Genomic DNA, 18,622 nt, shown 5'->3' on the forward strand with positions numbered 1-18,622 from the left:
ATGAATCAGGTTTGCCAAATCCATATGAAAAAACATACATGTAGGCTCTAGTCTACTGGGTAGATCGGACAAGACTCAGCTGACTCACAGATACATGGAAATAGATCAAACAAATAGCATGTGTTTGAAAGGAACACTTTAGTTAGACAAGGAGCGGGGATTTTTTGACAATCGTTTTGAATGTGAGTCAGAGTGTAGGTTTGCGTGGGTGAGTGTGTGGGTGTATATACATCTGTGGGTGTCAGAAAGAGACAGCCAGAGATAGATGGCTGCAGTTCCTTAGCTAGTAAAATGACTATAATAGTAAGATAAATTTAAAGGCATAGAGCTTCATAGAGCCCTTTAAAATAGTTTTAGACACATGATGTCTACAGACAGGCTTATTTAAAATACCAATTGCTTCCCACAAAGACTCTAAATTACCCCCTCCTTACACAATACCAGGCAATTTTCATTTACCACTTACTTGAAATTTGGTAATTATCACAAATGAAACCCTATCTTACATTCCTGATAGTCAAAACTTTTTAAAAATGGGAAAATTGAGATACTTTGGCAGCATTTCTTATCTAAAAAGTGACCTTCAGCTGTTCATAGACCAAGAAATGACAGCAAATAACTTGCCACAGAAAAAGGAGCTAAATGCGTAATAGGATAAGAAGAATTTTATTTACAGCTATAACAAGATAATTTCTGATATACTTATCTACATGCAGTAAATAGGCAATACAAAGATGTAAAAAGATAGGGAATTGGCAATGTAATTGCTTGCCTTGTTTTACCTGGGAGAATAATGATGATGGTGACGTGAAGTCTATGCACAGAGATTTTACTTAACAAGAAATTCACAGATTTTCACTGTTTTGGGCAATTCCATGATTGCATCTCTAGACCCTGGCAAGTGTGAATTCATGGGCAAGTCCAGAGCCCACAAAAGCTACTAAGAATATCATTTGAAACTAAATGAAATAATTCCAGAATGACAGAGATGATGGATCAATAGGCACAGGATAGGTAGTCATTCAGTATGCAACTCCCATATTTGAGCCTCTATGATGTGCCTCCCTGCTGTGCTTGCTTCTAGAATTACAACCTGCATTTGCCGTCAAGGAACTTAGCCCTTGAATTATAGTTAAGGAAGCTGATAAGCACTGTTTTTGCCAGGTCAATGGAGGAAACAATTCTTTTTTTTAAATAAATTTATTTATTTATTTGTTTTTATTTTTGTCTGTATTGAGTCTTCGTTGCAGCACGCGGGCTTTCTCTAGTTGCGGCGAGCGGGGCTACTCTTCGTTGTGGTGCATGGGCTTCTCATTGTCACGGCTTCTCTTGTTGCAGAGCGCAGGCTCTAGGTGCGCGGGCTTCAGTAGTTGTGGCACATGGGCTCTAGAACACAGGCTCACTAGTTGTGGCGCACGGGCTTAGTTGCTCCGGCATGTGGAATCTTCCTGGGCCAGGGATCGAACTTGTGTCCCCTGCATTGGCAGGCGGATTCTTAACCACTGTACCGCCAGGGAAGCCCTGGAAACAATTATTAATTCTTCATTCACCAACAGTGATTTTTTTTTCCAAAATAAAAATACCTTTTTCTAATTATAGAAATAATAGGGACTTCCCTGGTGGAGCAGTGGTTAAGAATCCACCGGCCAATGCAGGGGACACGGGTTCAATCCCTGGTCCGGAAGATCCCACATGCTGCGGAGCAACTAAGTCCCCCATGAGCCACAACTACTGAGCCTGTGCTCTAGAACCCGCAAGCCACAACTACTGAGCCCGCGTGCCACAACTACTGAAGCCCATGCGCCTAGAGCCCATGCTCCACGACAAGAGAAGCCACCACAATGAGAAGCACACGTGCCGCAGTAAAGAGTAGCCCCCGCTTGCCGCAACTAGAGAAAGCCCACGTGCAGCAACAAAGACCCAACACAGTAAAAAATAAATAATAAATAAAAATAAGCAAATTTTAAAATATATTTAAAAAAATACACGTTCATTATAAAAAATTCAGATACAAGAGAAAAGCATCATTCAATGAGTTAAGGAGAATTCATTTAAAGCCATTAGATACCGAAGGAGTATAAAGGGTCTGTGCTTCATCTCATATTCCCTTTTTGTAAACTAACTTCTCCACTCCTTGCCATACATCGCTTTTCATAATTAACTAGTGGGGAGTAAGTGATACAATGTACTTGCCTAGCAGAGCAATATGTCCATATACCATTATTGGTTCTCACATACTGTAAGAATAATATACATTTATTTCATAAGTTACTTTAGGCCTGGAAATATCCAAAACTATATCTGCCTCTTATTCGCATTAATATCACTCCTGCACTCACAAGAAGGGAGCTCTCACCTGTCTCTGCTCTAAAGTCCTGATTCTTTACCTTTATAGCTAGGAAGTCAAATCCCATGTAACCAGTCTGAGAATGATTAGTGGTGGCTTTGAGCCTCCACGACGTTTCGAATTTTTGATGTGGAGGATGAACAAGATACATAGAATGTGTGAGCCTTGTGTACGTCAGGACAAGATAGGCTAATGTTGCAGTTACCCAATTAATCTGAAATCCCAGTGGCTTAACACAAGAAAGGTTTAATTCTTGCTCTTGCTACATACCCATTACAGATGGGGAGGCCATCTTATTCAAGGACCATGATGATGGAGTTTCTGCCATCCTGTGGCTACAACAGCTCCTTTGTCACTGCAGCAGGGATAGAGAGAGAGGAGAATCTCAGATGGGTTTTTCACTACCGCTGCCCAGAAGGACCACCTGCGGCTTCTGCTCACATTTCATTGGCCACAGCTAATCACATGGTCTTTCTAACTTCAAAGAAGCTGAGGAATTTAGGGAACAGATGGAATGATTAGTTAAAGCTGTCTCTCCCTTAAACCTAAGTATGCATTTTTGACACAGGCTGACATCATCCAAAATCAGATAAGTGATATTATTTACTTATGTCCATTTTTTACTCCTTTGATATGAATATTTGAGTATGAGAAGAATGTAAAGAAGAATATATTATACCTTACACATAAACAGTTTTTTATACATAAGATAATTACTGTATACATAATAGATTTTTTTTTTTTTTAAATGAAGTGTGGGTAAGCAATCTTTTTTTTTTTTTTTTAATTTATTTATTTATTTATTTTATTTTTGGCTGTGTTGGGTCTTCGCCTCTGTGCAAGGGCTTTCTCCAGTTGTGGCAAGTGGGGGCCACTCTTCATCACGGTGCTACATAATAGATTTTTATTGTCCATAACAGGTATTCGAGAAGGAGGAAGATGATTGTGAAAGAGAACACATTACCAAACCCTCATTTTTAACCACTAATTCCAATTTGGGTTGACTAAAAGCAGCAACAGGCTTGGATTTGTCAGGGTAGACTAATTTCTGTAACAATTAGTTATCTCTGGTCTTAGGAATTCTGGGTACTTTTTTTCTTTTGTATATCTGAATTCTATAGTTTTTCTATAATCTCACTGGTTAAGACAATAGAATTTATTAATTGCTTATGTGACAGTTCTGTGTATATATTTGATGAGTGGCCTTCCATAAGGCGATTCAGGGAACTGGGCTCCTCCTTCCTGAGACTGACGTCTTCTAGGGTTTTAGAGTCCTCTGCAGGTTCCCCTGCCTCAGACAGACAAAGGAAGAGAACAGCTGGGAGGATCAGGGGCCAGGCTTGGAAACAGCATATATCATTTCCATCCACATCCTGTTGGCTGGAACTCATAATCACACTTCCCCCAAAGGGTTCCTGGGAAATGTAGCCCAGCTGTGTGCACAGGAGGAAAAGAAAACAGGTTTGGTGACTGTCTCTACCACAATGTCCCTAACATGACCTAAGTAAATAAAAGAGGAATCTGACCAGAGTTGGATATGTCTGGGGAAAAGAGCATTATTTCTATTGCCTTGTTCTTATTTCCTTCATTTATACTTATATATTGCTTCTGTGCAAGTTCTTCCTTTTATTTTCTTTTAAAATGAGATTTTAAGAATACCCCAGTTTCTTGAGAGTATACAGAAATGAAAATGATGCCACTCATCTGGTTGGAATGTAAATTGAAAGAACTTTACTGAAGGGAAATTTGTCCATATGAATCAAAAATCTTAGAGTATAGCCAGCAATTCTACTTCTAGAATTTTATCCTGAGGAAATAAACAGGTAATATAAACAGATGCATGTACAAGTATATTTATCATTGTATTGCTAATAATGGGGAAACACTTTCATGAGATACACGTCCAGCAATTGAAGGTAAATTAATAATGTTACTTCTAGGGCTTCCCTGGTGATGCAGTGGTTAAGAATCCACCTGCCAATGCAGGGGACACGGGTTCGATCTTTGGTCCGGGAAGATCCCACATGCCGCGGAGATACTAAGCCCGTGCACCACAACTACTGAGCCTGTGCTCTAGAGCCCGCGAGCCACAACCACTGAGCCTGTGTGCCTAGAGCCCGTGCTCCGCAACAAGAGAAGCCATGGCAATGAGAAGCCCGCGCACCGTGGCGAAGAGTAGCCCCCCACAACTAGAGAAAGCCCGTGCACAGCAACGAAGACCTAACGCAGCGAAAAAATAAATAAATAAATATAATAATAATAATAATAATGTTACTTCTAATAAAATATCATGTGGTCGTGAACGATGCCATAGATGTCTATTCAGTAATGCTGAACAATGTTCCTTATACATTAAGTAAAAACATCAGTTTACAAATCTCTATGTCTAGAATATTCCCATTTTTATTTTAAGAAAGACTATATACATAATATATATCAAATCAAAATCAAAATGGGAATATTCTAGACATGGAAGGTTTGTAAACTGATATTTTACATATACTATTTTTCATTTATCTGTGTTTAAAAATTTTTCTATGTAAACAAGTGATATTTTTCTAAAAAAAGAAATTAATTTTTTAATTTTAAAGCAAAAACCGAGAACCCCTAATGTTTAAAGCAAAAACACAGAGTTTTAATCCATAGGCATCTCAAAGATAAAACAAAACAAAATACCACCTGGCTACCCACACTGGCTCTGTCTTCCAGACAGCCCCCTTGCCTGAGCACCTGATGGAGCCCCAGCCATCATGGTGGGGGAGGGGGAGGTGGGGGAGCCAAGTTCCCGGTAGGCCCTCGTCTCAGCGCCTGGCTTAAGCTAACTGTGGAGTCCATACATAGCTGCTGCTCTTCATTCCTCACCTCCCTCACTCTGACAATGGTCTGCTTTCTTTCCTCTGAGTAGGAAACCTGCAGAGGCAGCTGGCTTGTGATATTTTGTGTAGGCATGTGAGTTATATGCAAAGATACGAAGAATCGTTTCTCACATGGCACAAGTCAAGAATATTTGTCTCGAGTTTGTTACACCTAAAAGAGAGTACATGCTTCTGATATTTCTTTTACTTAATTTATCCAGAATAAGTCAAGCTGCTGTCAGAAGAGGTTCAGCTTTTCAAGTTCATATTCATTTTTGGAGTTATCCATGCATGCATGCTTACAAAAGTTAAATTATTTTCAAAGAAATTCCACCACAATTGAATTCAAAGTAAGTGAAGAGCCAGAACATGATAATTTTGTCCAAGAATCAACATCCTTTACAGTTCAAATAATGTAATATGGATTTATAACAGCCCAATGATGAAAACATTTTTAATTGCTTTCAGTATTAAGAATAGTGATTTTATGACCTGTAGACTTCACTCAGCAAAATCATACATCTCTGCCACTTACACATACAAACACACATCCCAAATTTTATTAATATCTGTTAAAATTATAGCAGCTATATTCATTTAAAAATTAATTCAAAGTAGTATACTTTTAAAAAAGATAACACCTACACTCAAAAATCAAAGCCAGTCTTGCTTTTCTATTAAAGACCAACTTTTATTCAATCAGTATACTCTCTTCCAAAAATTATGAAACTCAGAAAAAAAAAAAACAGAACACACCAAGATGTCACTTTGTTTGCTGAATTATAATTATAACTAGCCTATACTAGCCTAGGCTGTTTTTTGGTTTTCGGAAGCAGGTTGAAAAAGGAAATACTGATAATTGTATGTAACTCATTCTGATTTTACTGCTTAGCAGTAAGTTAAGAAATCTCTTTCCTAACAGAGAAGGATAAGATGTTAATTATCATAATCATTCAGGATTTTAATAGGAGGTAGAAGGGACTTATTCCCTGAGGGGTAAGGAAATAAAGTGTCAGTGCTGAGGTGAAAAGGCCGGGGAAACAGACTAGTGGCAGGACCCTTTGCCACCTTCATGATTTCCTGAAAGACTCTAGCTAGTAGTATTGCCATAAGTAACTCTCTTTCTAAGGTACAGCTTTTGCTACCACAAATGACAACAGGATCAACATAAAAGGTGTGTTCTGGGGGAGGCCTTGCGCTTATACCTCAATGTTACTGCTCCTCTGGAGGATCTTGTCTGTCTCCCCTTATTGGCTACTCCCTTTGAGCACCAGCTGTAAATGCTGATCATTCGCTCCTGACTCACCATTCCCAGCATCTCACTTCCTCAGCTGGACCATCATTAAAAAGACCTTGGTCAGTCTGGATAGTCCCTCCTCACTCTGGGTCCCTGACTGGCTGCCAATGGGCATGGTGATTTTCCACTGCCGAGCTCAGACAATGTGTGAGGAGTGTCCACTGTTCTGGGCAGAAAGAATACTAAGCAGCTCATTGATTTCACCTGAGAGCTATCCTGGAATATTTTTGGGACCAGTTGAAGGGACTAGTGCAATTATAAAGGTAAGTAAGTGTACAGCTTGTTCTCTGATAACCAGAGATCGGATAGTAAGAAATAAGAGTAAAATTTGGCAACTCAAGCTTATTGTCTCGAATCTCTCTGACAAAGAAGCTGCATAATGCTTTCTTATGATACCCACTCATTTTCCTACTCACCCATATCAGTCATCCTCCCTTCCATACAACACTTAGCTTTTTGCTTACTACCCTGTTTCTCCCACCTACCAGTCAGTGAAGCCATTTACATGCCCTAGAACCCTTTTACTGTTACAACATGCATCAGGGTATTCTGTGGAATACCTTTCTGTATGTGTAGGCATTTGTTTCCTTTCACCTCTAGAACATGATTTTCTTTAGTTGAACAGGTTCTTTGGTTAACCTGTGTGGCTATATTGTTTCATGACATAATGTGTAGGTGTGTGCACCTCTACTGGGCAGAAGGTTAAATCCTGATGATGGTTTAAATCAACCATCTGTATATACAAAGTGCAAATTGTATGTTTGTAGGTATGTGCATACCAAGAGGTATAAACTCTTGTGTTTATCTGGGTATCTCTGTTTAGGTACCTGGGTTGTGTTTATGTATGTATAAGTCCACATCTGTATTCATCTGTATGTGTGTCTTAAGGTGCAGCCAATAGCTTCCTATAAAGTATGACCATCTGCCTCCAAATTTCCCTCTCTAGCAGTGCTATCCTCCTGGGTTTTTAAAATTTTTATTTTTATTGTGGTAAAATACATGCAACATAAAATTTATCATTTTAACCAATTTTAAGTGTATAATTCAGTGGCATTAATTACATTCACAGTGTTGGAGAAACAATCACCACTATCTGTTCCCAAAATTTTTCATCACCCAAAATGAAACTCTGTATTCATTAAGCAGTAACTCCCTGTTCCCCTTCTCTCAACCCCTGGTACCCTCTAATCTACTTTCTATCTCTATGAATTTGCCTATTCTAGATATTTCATGTAAGTGGAATCATATAATAATTGTCCTTCTTATGTCTGGCTTATTTCACTTAGCGTAAGGTTTTCAAGGTTCATCCTTGTTGGAGCACATATCAGAACTTTATTCCTTTATGTGGCTGAATAATATTCCATTACATGTATATACTACATTTTATTTCTCTGTTTATTTGTAATGGACACTTGGGTTGTTTCTACCTTTTAGCTACTGTGAATAATTCTGAAATTAGCATTTGCATACGAGTATCTGTTCAAGTTCCTGTTTTTAATTCTTTTGGGTATATAACTATGAGTTGAATTTGCTAGGTCATATAGTAGTTTTATGTTTAACTTTTTGAAGAACCACCAAACTGTTTCCTCATTGGCTGCACCATTTTACATTACCATCAGTAATGGATGAGGGTTCCAATTCCTCTACATCCTTGCCAACATCGGTTATTTTCCTCCTCCTCCTCCCCTTCTTCCCCTTCTTCTTCTTCTTCTCCTCCTCCCCCTCCTCCTTACCCCCCACCCCCTTCTTCTTCGATAATAACCATGCTAATGGGCTTGAGGTGGTATCTCATTGTGATTTAGACTTGCATTTCTTTAATGATTAGTGATGTTGAGCATCTTTTCACATGCCTATTGGCCATCTGTATATCTTTGGAGAAATGTCTATTCAAGTCCTTTGCCCAATTTTTAATTGGGTTGTTTGTTTTTTGTTGTTGAGTTAGAGGAATTCTTTATATATTCTGGATATTAATTCTTTATCATATATATGATTTGCAAATATATTCTCCCAGTCTTTAGGCTGACTTCTCACTTTCTTGATAATGTCCTTTGAGGCACAAAAGTTTTTAATTTTGATGAAATCCAATTTATCTATTTTTTTCTTTTGTTGCTCATGCTTTTGGTGTCATATCTAAGAATCTATTGCCAAATCCAAGGTCATGAAGATTTTCTACTATGTTTTCTCCCAAGATATTTATGTTTTCAGCTCTTATATTTAGGTCACTGATTCATTTTGAGTTAATTTTTGTATATTGTGTGAGGTAGGGGTCCAACTTCATTCTTTTGCATGTGGAAATCCCAGAACTATTTACTGAAGAGACTGCTCTTTTCCCATTAAATGGACTTGGCACCCTTGTCAAATACTGACTGTAGATGTATGGGTTTATTTCTGAACTATCAATCCTATTTATTGATTTGTATGTCTATCTTTATGCCAGAATCACACTGTTTTGATTACTGTGGGCTTGTAGTAAGTTTTGAAATCAGAAAATGTGGGTCTTCTGACTTTGTTCTTTTTAAAATTGTTTTGGTTCTTCAGGGCCCCTTGCAATTCTATATGAAATTTAAGATTGGCTTTTCCAGTTCTGCAAAAAGGGCCGTTGGAGTTTTGATAGAGATTTTGTTGAATCTGTAGATTGCTTTGAGTATGATTGCCATCCTCACAATGTTGTCTTGCCACCCATGAACATGGGATGTCTTTTCATTTATTTAGGTCTTTAATTTCTTTCAGCAATGTTTTGTAGTTTTCAGTGTACAAGTCTTTCACCTTTGTGGTTAATATTCCTAGGTATTTTTTTACCCTCTCCTTTTAATTGACTTGAAATCCTCCACTGTAATTACTAGACTATAATGTGCCCATAGTGCATAAAATAGTGCCTAGCACATAGCAGACATTGAGCAAATGCTAATTGAATAAAAGAATCTCTAAAATCATAGGCTCTTAGAACTTTGAGGAAACACTCATACCAATTCTATTCCTCTAAAGATGAGGTAACAATGTTCAGAGAAGATAACAATTCTGTTTGGATTGTTCCAAATAGCAGTTAGCTAGTGGTAGAACCAGAAGTTCACATCTCCTAAGATTTTCCTGTGGATCAAAATGTAGTCATTATAAGCCAAGATTCTGTCTGCTGGAGTAAATAAATGAGTGTGTTTATAAACTTGGATGCTTGTCTTTGGGTATGGAGATTTTTTCAGTATCTAGTTTTGTATAAATTTAAATGAATCTTAAGGCTCATTTAGGATTCAAATGAATCTTGGGATACACAAAGGATTGGTATACTTACAAAAGTAGCCCATATGTACACAAAGGTGTACATATTTCAGCAAATATGGTTATTCAAATAGATAATTTAAATGGATTATCTGGAGATATGTATCTATGAGGGCATCATATATGGGAGTTTCTAGGAGTGTCATTTTGGGAATAAATTTAGCCCATTAGATCTTTCCTCACTGACAGCAGATGACCCTCCACTAGGCTTTACCTCCTAAAGAACTAATTTCATTATAGAATTACTTCCATTAAGAGAAAGAGTGGAGAAAAGAGAAAAGAACTGTGTCCTTGTTTACAAACTGGGACATTCCTTAATGTGCTTTTTTAAAAAAATAATTGCTTACTGGGCTCTTTTTTGCCCCCTCCCGAGGTAACGGTCAATCAGCCTGGGACAGAGGTTTAGTGTTGCTTTATTTTGGCCCTTTTTCATAGCTGGTCAGTCCCTCTGTCATCCTCTTCCTTTTCCTGACATAGGCATCTCCCAGGACCTCTCAAAGATGGTCAGTAATCATCAGTCTAGGAATCGTCTCTGAGTCAATGGTGGGAGATCAGCAACCCTCTGACTCTGGAATTTGGGACCTGTATAGGAGAATTGCTAATTGCCTACCCAATATCCCCCTCACTTCCCTTACTTCCCCAATTTTGTTGTGGGCAATAATGTGCTTAGGAAAAACAAAACAAAACAAAAACGGAAAAAAAACAGCACCCTACATTTCCCATTCTCCTTTCATCTAGAGATTGTCATTAGCCCAGCTCTGGACAATCAGGCATAAGGAAAAATTTTTGCATGGGGCTTTCAGGAAAGATCTTTAAAATGGAGTTGATAGTTGACAAATGCCTTTTGCCCTTTGCACTCTGCCTCTTCCCAGCTGGCTTCTAGATGTAATGATGAAGGTGTAGTAGCCCTCATAACTATGGCAACCATGAGGGAAAGGTTAAGATGTCACAGAGATATCAACACTGACATCACTGTGCTGCTCAACCAAGGCCCACTACCACCTACCTCTTGTTTCACAAGAAAAACCCCTATTTAGTTTAGACCACTGTCTTCTGGTTCTCTTAACCAGCAGACCAATTTAATTCTTAACTGATAAAAGCTTAAAAAGCTCAGTGAGATAATCTGAGTCAGTGGACTCCTATGTATTTGGTTGGCAAATTAGAGAGACTTACAGTGAACATTGTGGAGGAATTCTAGGTAGCCAAGATAATGGTGGTGGTGTAAATCTAAATCTCCCAACATACTGCCCTCCCCTGTAAAAACACACAGTCACACACACACACAGAGAACAAGAGATCAAATAAAACTACATAAAACCCATGTCTTCAGCATAACTAGAAAACAGAGAATGTCCAAATTTCAAATTAACTGTAAATAGAAAAACAAACATTAAATCCCAGAAAGCTGCCTTCCATACTGCTGATGAATCCTCTCAGGTAAACAAAGTCAGTTTGGGAAAAACCATGGTGGTGGACTTAGGATTGATTTTAAACTACCAGAAAGAGAAAGTCTTCATCTAAGTAGAGCACTTACTACATGGAAGGCACTTAACTGTGTGTGCAGGGTGCAAGGAGACAGTCTTGGAAAAATAAAGCTTCCAAGTGAAAAGGGTCCAAGGAAAAGGGTCTAGAGGGTTCCTCTGGAAATCATGAAGGGTGTGGGGGGGAATTTGAGGGGGGAACTTAGGAACCTGTCAGACCCTCTCTCCCTCTAAAATGGAGGTAAACCCAATCCCTACCCCTATTATTTCTTTTCCACAAGAAAAAACCATACAAACAAACAAAATTTTAAAAAGAAAAAAGAAATCATACTTTGCTACACTGACAGAAGAGGGCGCTCTTGATCTAGGAATCCTACAACCCCAAACCTCCAGCTCTGTCCATAGAAATGTAGATTAGTCTCCATCTAATTACTAAAATAGGAAAGAATCCAGTTCAACTGATACAAATTTCTGCCCCCAATAATGGCAGCGTACAATAGAAGAAAACTCCCTAACTGTAACACAACTCTCTAAACTGAATTATATATCCTCAAACAAGCTTTTGAGAATAATGAAAAACACTTTGAATGACAAATTCAAAAGCTAAGTACAGAAATGGACCAAAAAAAAAAAAAAACTAGGAAGAAATAAAATGAGAGTTGATCGAACTCAGGAAAGAAATAGAAGAAACAATAAAATAAACATTATACTGCATTACCTGTAAGATTTTAGATAATACATACTAAGACATTTTAAATACATACATACATATCCATGCTATCCTTCAAGTTACAGTCAAATGATTTCTTCACCATGTAGCTTTTCAGAATTTATCCTAACTGGATCTGATCTTTGAGGCATGCAATAGTGTCTGCAGTTATTGCTATTATCACCATTATTGGCAATGACTGGTTGAAGACAGCAAGGGAGGGGAGAGAATCCCAAATAAAATGTCTAGAGCAAAAAATTATAGAGTTTGTCATACTCTGTGTCCACCTAGGCCAACGACTTGACTTTATGGATGAGGAGACTGAGATTCAGGGAGGTAACATGGTGGTCAATGGAGAAAGCCTTCCTTTCCTTTTCTCACCTCTTTTCTTCCTCATGCTTCAAAAGACAATTCCTCTCTCAATCCAGCCTTCAGCACCCTCCAGATGCTATGACTCCCCTCTTAGCATGATCTCTTTTATACTCACCCTCCCCTTTTCCTCTAACACATTCCCCCAGACAGAAGCTCTGCCTAAGTCACTCTCATTCTAAAATGCAAATAAACCAAACCACCTTCCCATGACTCTGTCATCTCTGATTTTCCTCTTATCGTTAAACTTCCGAAAGTGCGTTATACTAGCTGTCCTCTTTTCCTCCCTACTCATTCCTAAAACTCTTGCTATTTCTCTCTCCATTCTCTCTGAAAACTCCTTGTTCAGAGACTGTTGGCTACCATCTTTAAATACCTTTATCCCTTGTCTTCTTGGAGCCACAGTCTTTTTCCTCCAGTCAGTTCCACAGCTCCTTATTCTCGTGTTTTGGCTTATCTTCTTCCCTCTTCAATGCAGGTATTCCAGCAAAGTTTTCCACTACCTTCTTTTTCTGTGCTCATAGCTGCAAACTGCAGTATACACAACCAGGCACATCTGCTTCTTGGGTGTCTCTCTAGACATCAGAGAGGCACCCCTGGGTGCCACCCCTGGGTTTCAGGAGGCACCTGGAGCTCAACATGTCTAAAACTGAATTCCACACCCTCTTTTCAATTCTGTACCTCCTCCCAACCTCCAACCCAGCTTCAAATGGTCCTTGATACCATCCTTCCCTTTATCTTCTGTCCCAAATCATTCATAAATTCAACTCAAAGCGTTTATTGAGTACTTAGTATATGCAGGCACTGGCCATGGGACTGGGAGATCAACAAGACTCACTTTCTACACTGTACTTACAGACTCAATGAAAAGTCCTGTCCAATCACTGCATACAACTCTCCTTCCATTCCACTGTCAATCCTTTTCATTCCCACTGTCACGCTCCAAGTTCAAGTTAGCATTATCTCTTTCCTAGGCTAATAAATCAGCCTTTTATAGAGTTTTCTGAAGCTGGCCTGGTCAAATGAAGTTGATCTCTTTTCTCCTTGCACATTTTGTAGTTTAACACATCTTTTCCTGTTTCTATGTTTCTCTCTACCTGGAATACCCTCCTCTGATCTCCCCATGCTATACTTTACCTGTCCTTTAAGGCCCATCTCAAATGCCAGTCTTCTTTGATGTTTTCCCTGACTTCCCAGGCCAGGAGTATGTCTTCTTTCTCTGAATTCATGCAGACTTACCCTCTGCGCCTATGCTTTACCAGCCATCCCTCCTGTCCAAGCTGGTTGCTTCACAAATCATGATTAGAATATAGAAACCAGTTTTATGTGATAGGAAAGTGGCTCAGTGATCGACTTCGAGAGAGATTATTCCGTCATCAGTTAATTTGTATAACTTTTTTTCTGGAGATTTGATAAAATAAACTCCTGAAGAAGCTGAATATGCTAGGGTTACTAAATTTTGGTTGGTGCTTCAAAGGAAATAATACATGACTTCAAGGAAGTCGCATGAGTTCTCAGGACCTTGGCTTCATTATCTAGAAAATATCAATAGAAAGTTGTACTGAATGACCTTCAGTTTCTGAAGATTCTAGTTTTCTAGATCTAACATTGTATAATTAAGGTCTCTAGGAGATCTGATGGGGTGATTTTGTCTATTAATAGACTAATCCAATACCCATTCCCAGCCCCTCTCCTTTCCTTGCCTTCTCTATAGAAGTTGGAAGAGCCAGGTATCCTCTTTGCCAGCCTTTCTTACAGCTAGAAGTGGCCATGTGATATAGTTCTAACCAATGAGATGTAAGCAGAACTCTATTAAAGGGAATTCTGGGAAGCCATTGCTTTCCAGATGAAAGAGAAAGGCACAGTTGACATCACTCCTGTGGCAGGCAGACTTCTCAGATGGCCTCCTGATATACATGCCCTGTATAATCCCCTCCCTTGGAGTATGGGCAGAATCAAGAGATATTGCCCCCATGATTAGGTTACTAATCAGTTGGCTTTGAGTCAATCAAAGGGAGATTATCCTGTGTGGGCCTGATATAATCAGATGAATCTTTCAAAAGAGAGACAATTTCCTGTTGGCCTCTTAGAGGAAAGCAAACAGCCATGTTGTGAACTGCCTTGGAGCAGCCTCCAGAAGCTGAAGACCTCAGCCCTAGGAAATGCATTCTACCAACAACCAGTGAGCTTGAAAGAGGACCCTAAGCCTCAGATGACATGCAGTCCCAGTTGACACCTTGATTGCAGCCTGGTGATTTCTTGAGCAGAGAACTCAGTTAACCAGTGACCAGACTCCTGACATATAGAAGTTGCAAGATAAATTGGTGTTAAGTTGCTATGTTTGTGGTAATTTGTTACGCAGCAATAGAAAACTAATACAACCTCTTTCCACTTAATCTCAAAAGCTGGGCACTTATAAGAACTATCTTGTGATCATAAAGGAAAGACCAAGTGAATCACAGAGCCCCTGACCCTGACCACTTGCACCTCTAAACCACAGTCAGCAGTTGCTTTTCTCCAAAAATTTTTTTACACCAGAAAAAGAAACGTCTATTTATACAAGCCAATACAAGTTAGTTAGCTTTTCTTTTACTTGTAGTTGATATTTCCACCTGATAAAGCAGACTTCCAAAACCAGCATGAGTATATTCTTATTTATTCACTGGCAAACATTTATAAGGAATCTATAATGTTCCAGATAGGAAAAAAAGAAACACCAGAAATAAAAAAATCTTTGCCTTCTATAGGCTCATAGCCTAGTGTAGGGGGAGAGGTGGTGGGGAACAAGGTGGGGAAAAGGTAGGGAAGTCAGGATACAATTAAAATACAGAATGGTTAGGCTATGATAAGTATAAGCAGAAGGTCTTAGGGAAGCTCAAAGAAGGGACGCCTAGTGTAGACTTTAGGGCTGTCCAGGAGGGAAGGGCTGGTTCCGGAGGTTTAAGATGAGGAGCAGAATTATGAGGGATGAGTATGAGTCTCACTCAAGAGCAGTAGAGGAGGGAAGTTCTGACACAGAGAGTGGAGGTCAGTCAGTCAAATAACTGACAATCACCAAAATAGTTAACGTGAGGCTGAGGAATGTGCCAGATGCTACAGGGAAACAGAGACCTAGAGCACTTGGTACCCGCCCCAGGTTCTTATAATCATCCTGCATCACCCCCACCCCCTTCAATGGAGCAGAATGAGTGCTCTCCCTTGTCACGAAGGGAAATGCAAACGGCACCTGCCACTCTGTCCTGCGGCCTCCTCCCCGGATTAGTGCCTTTGGAAGCTGCCCCAGATATAAGCACATCCAGAGAGCGGCTTACCCAAGGGACAATCTAGGTCAAGGTCCTTTAGGAACGTGCTGTGCGCAGGGAATTCAAGAAAAGAGAAGTGGATTTGACAGAAAAGACAAGCCCTTCAGTTTTTGAAGTAGAATCTTGGGGCCTAAAGGCTCTGTCAAACCATGTTAACTCTCCTCCTGACTTACAGTTCTTATAGCCTAGGATTTCACTTGGAAATTAGAAAGCTTCTGCAAATCTCCTTTAAACAAGTAAAAGAACAAATATGTCAAAATAATAAAATGTGAATTCTGAAATAGGACCTAGAGAAAAACACTGGAGCTAAAAGGACTAAGGCAGAGACTGGTGCAGGAAGTCGAGAGCAACAACAGAACGAGTCTTATTTCATTCATTGACCTATTTTATCATATTTGAGGAGCAAAAAGCGTTTTGAATGCTAAAAAACAAGAGGTAACTTAGGAGCAGGAACTACACGTTCTTCTCATTTCAGAAGACGTCCTACCCAGCCTCCCTTTGTTTTTCCAGGATGCTGGGAACCTTCCCTTGTAGCAGCAGGTAAGGAGCTCTCCTGAGGCCCAGGAGGTTTTTTTTCCAGTCTTTTAAAATGTCAGATTTATTGAGTTTTAATATATAATACAGTAAAATTTACCCTTTTTCGGTGTACAGTTTGATGAGGTTTGGCAAATGTGTATAGTAGTATAACTACACCACAAGGAAGACGTAGGACACTTCCGTCGCCCCACAAAGTCCCCTCCTGCCCCTTTGTAGTCAACACCTCCACCTCCAGGAAACTACTGACAATTTCTATCCTTAGAGTTTTGCCTTTTCCAGAATGTCATATAAATGGAATCATACAGTATATAGTCTTGTGTGTCAGGCTTCTTGCACTTAACATAATGCAAAGCCAGTTTTTAAAAGCTTTAATGTTGTCTGCCAAGGTCATCTTTCCTTGTGAGCCAAGGCTAAGTGGGTGAGCATCAATGTTCATGCTCATCTTAACAGATTCACTGGAGTATGACTGTAGAACCTAAATCAAACCTGCTGAATACCAAGCAGTTTCTCTTTGTAATCTGTTCTGATGTGTTGGCTCAAGCTACACTTTTACGGTGCAAACAGTAATAGTGGTACAGTGAATTTATACATGAATATCTCTGTTTATTAGCATTTAGAAATGCATAATTGCATTTTAATCAATCAAGAGCATTTACAGGCCTATGCTACTGCCCTCAAGGACCTTGCAGAGATAATTTAAAAGATAGCATATACTTAAATTATAGACTTTCATTGCTGCAAAGAGTTTAAGGGATCATCTAGACATAGCATCACAGATTTTCACAGTTGGCAGTGACCTTCACACCTGCCTATCATCTTAGATTTGAATTTCCTCCAGGGAAATTCAAACCTCCAGGGGTGGCAAACTCCAAAAGCAGATGAGTAATGTAAATGTATGAAACTAGCCAGGAGAGACTGATGGGGCCTGAGGCAAATTGGAGACAGCATGGTAGTACCCACGGTCACTCAAATTCAATTTAAAAACAAACACTGAAAAAATATTAAGTACATATATCTGGGCTTGCTTTAGTCCTTGGGTGGTCACATTGCAGTCTCTTCTATAATAGCCTTCCCAAGTTTTTAGCTAGTATAATAGATACTCCTGAGACCCTGACCCACATCCTTTCACTCTTACCAGTTCAGTATGTGCCAGTCTGGCTTTCAATTGCCAGCATAGCATTTAATTGCTGTAGGATTTCTTGAAACCCCAGCGCCGGCTTTGCCCCCCTCCCACCAGGCAGGCCGGAAGTGGCAGGAGAATGATACCCTCCTGGAGTAGCTTTCAATGACCACTGATGGAAATTTGTGTATAAATATCCCAGCTCTCTCAGCTCGTTGGGGGATTAACTAAGGTGAGTATTTTACACTGGCCACCAGAATTCCCAAGTGAAATTAGAGTTCCTTTTATCACAGTGGACTCTTGTGTGACCGTATATCCTTTATTTCCAACATCCTTTTTTGTTTTACTTCCCCATCTCCTACCAGTCTTTCCTGAGATCACCTGCCAGATAAGCTACTTGTATGTGAATCTTCATCTCAGGGTCTGCTTCTGAGAGTTGATTTCAAGTTAATGAAGCCAGTGAATACTTGAATAACTCCAGAAATGAGGAACTTACTGCATTCCTAAACCCTAGAGAGTATCTTGAGAAATCTCTGACCCACAGAAATATCTTCCCCTTACTGAGATGAAAGTGTCTTTCTATAGCATCTAAAGCTTCACTCTATGGGACCATATACTGTTGTGTAAACCTGTCTAGAAATCTCCCTTTTTAGAAAGAATCATTCAACCCAATTCTTAAGCTGCTTAATTGTCTTTGAATAAATCCAACGTTTCACTCACCTTATCTAGGAAAAAAACTGTCAACTGGTACACAAAGCCAGTAATGAGAATCTGGAATGAAAAATGCCCAGGAGAAGGAAAACCCCCAGAAATCTGGGGGTTGTAGGAGGATACTGGACTTTCCCTTTTATGTGAGATGGAAACTAGAGCCACTTTTAGTTAAAGGTTAAAAAAAGGATCAATCCAAAGGACATGGGATCATTTTGTTTACACATATATGTATTATATGGAAAATTTATGGTTTTAGTTTTTCACTTGGGAAAGGATCATGAAAAATGTACTATGTCTTCATTTTCAGCCTGACAGTTTTCAGGCTTCTACGTTTCCCAGTCGAGTGTTTAACATTTGTTCTCGTATGTACTACCTAACAGGGTGTCACACACTGTGTAAGGGTGCTGGTATAGTATTAAATTCTCAGCTTCTTTACAAGAGGCAACTTTTGGGCTTCTTTAAGAGGCAAAAATGGTTCTGAAATGTCTGAGCAGTGTCCTGAGAGCATCTCCTACACATTCCTTCCCATTTTAAGAGAAAGGAGAGTTTCAGGAGAACCAAGAGCTGGGCGAAATATAGTGCAAAATAGTGTGACAAGTAGGTTTCAGAGCCCTTATGAAT

General features: G+C 39.4%; 1 protein-coding gene across 11 annotated transcripts in view; it reads right to left on the reverse strand.

Annotated features, from left to right (window-relative positions):
- The window catches only part of LOC309663385 (uncharacterized protein), a 349,815-nt gene that overhangs the window by 198,417 nt on the left and 132,776 nt on the right, over positions 1–18,622 (reverse strand). For 7 of the 11 annotated variants that reach the window (XR_014265221.1, XR_014265222.1, XR_014265223.1 and 4 more), the window contains exon 3: positions 2,618–2,702. The exons of the other annotated variants lie outside the window; for them this stretch is intronic. The gene's annotated coding sequence lies outside the window, so the exon portion shown is untranslated. The remainder of the gene's footprint in view (positions 1–2,617; positions 2,703–18,622) is intronic. 11 annotated transcript variants of the gene reach the window in all.

This window comes from Balaenoptera physalus (genome assembly GCF_965194825.1).
Source record: "Balaenoptera physalus genome assembly, chromosome: 6".
Taxonomy (NCBI): domain Eukaryota; kingdom Metazoa; phylum Chordata; class Mammalia; order Artiodactyla; family Balaenopteridae; genus Balaenoptera; species Balaenoptera physalus.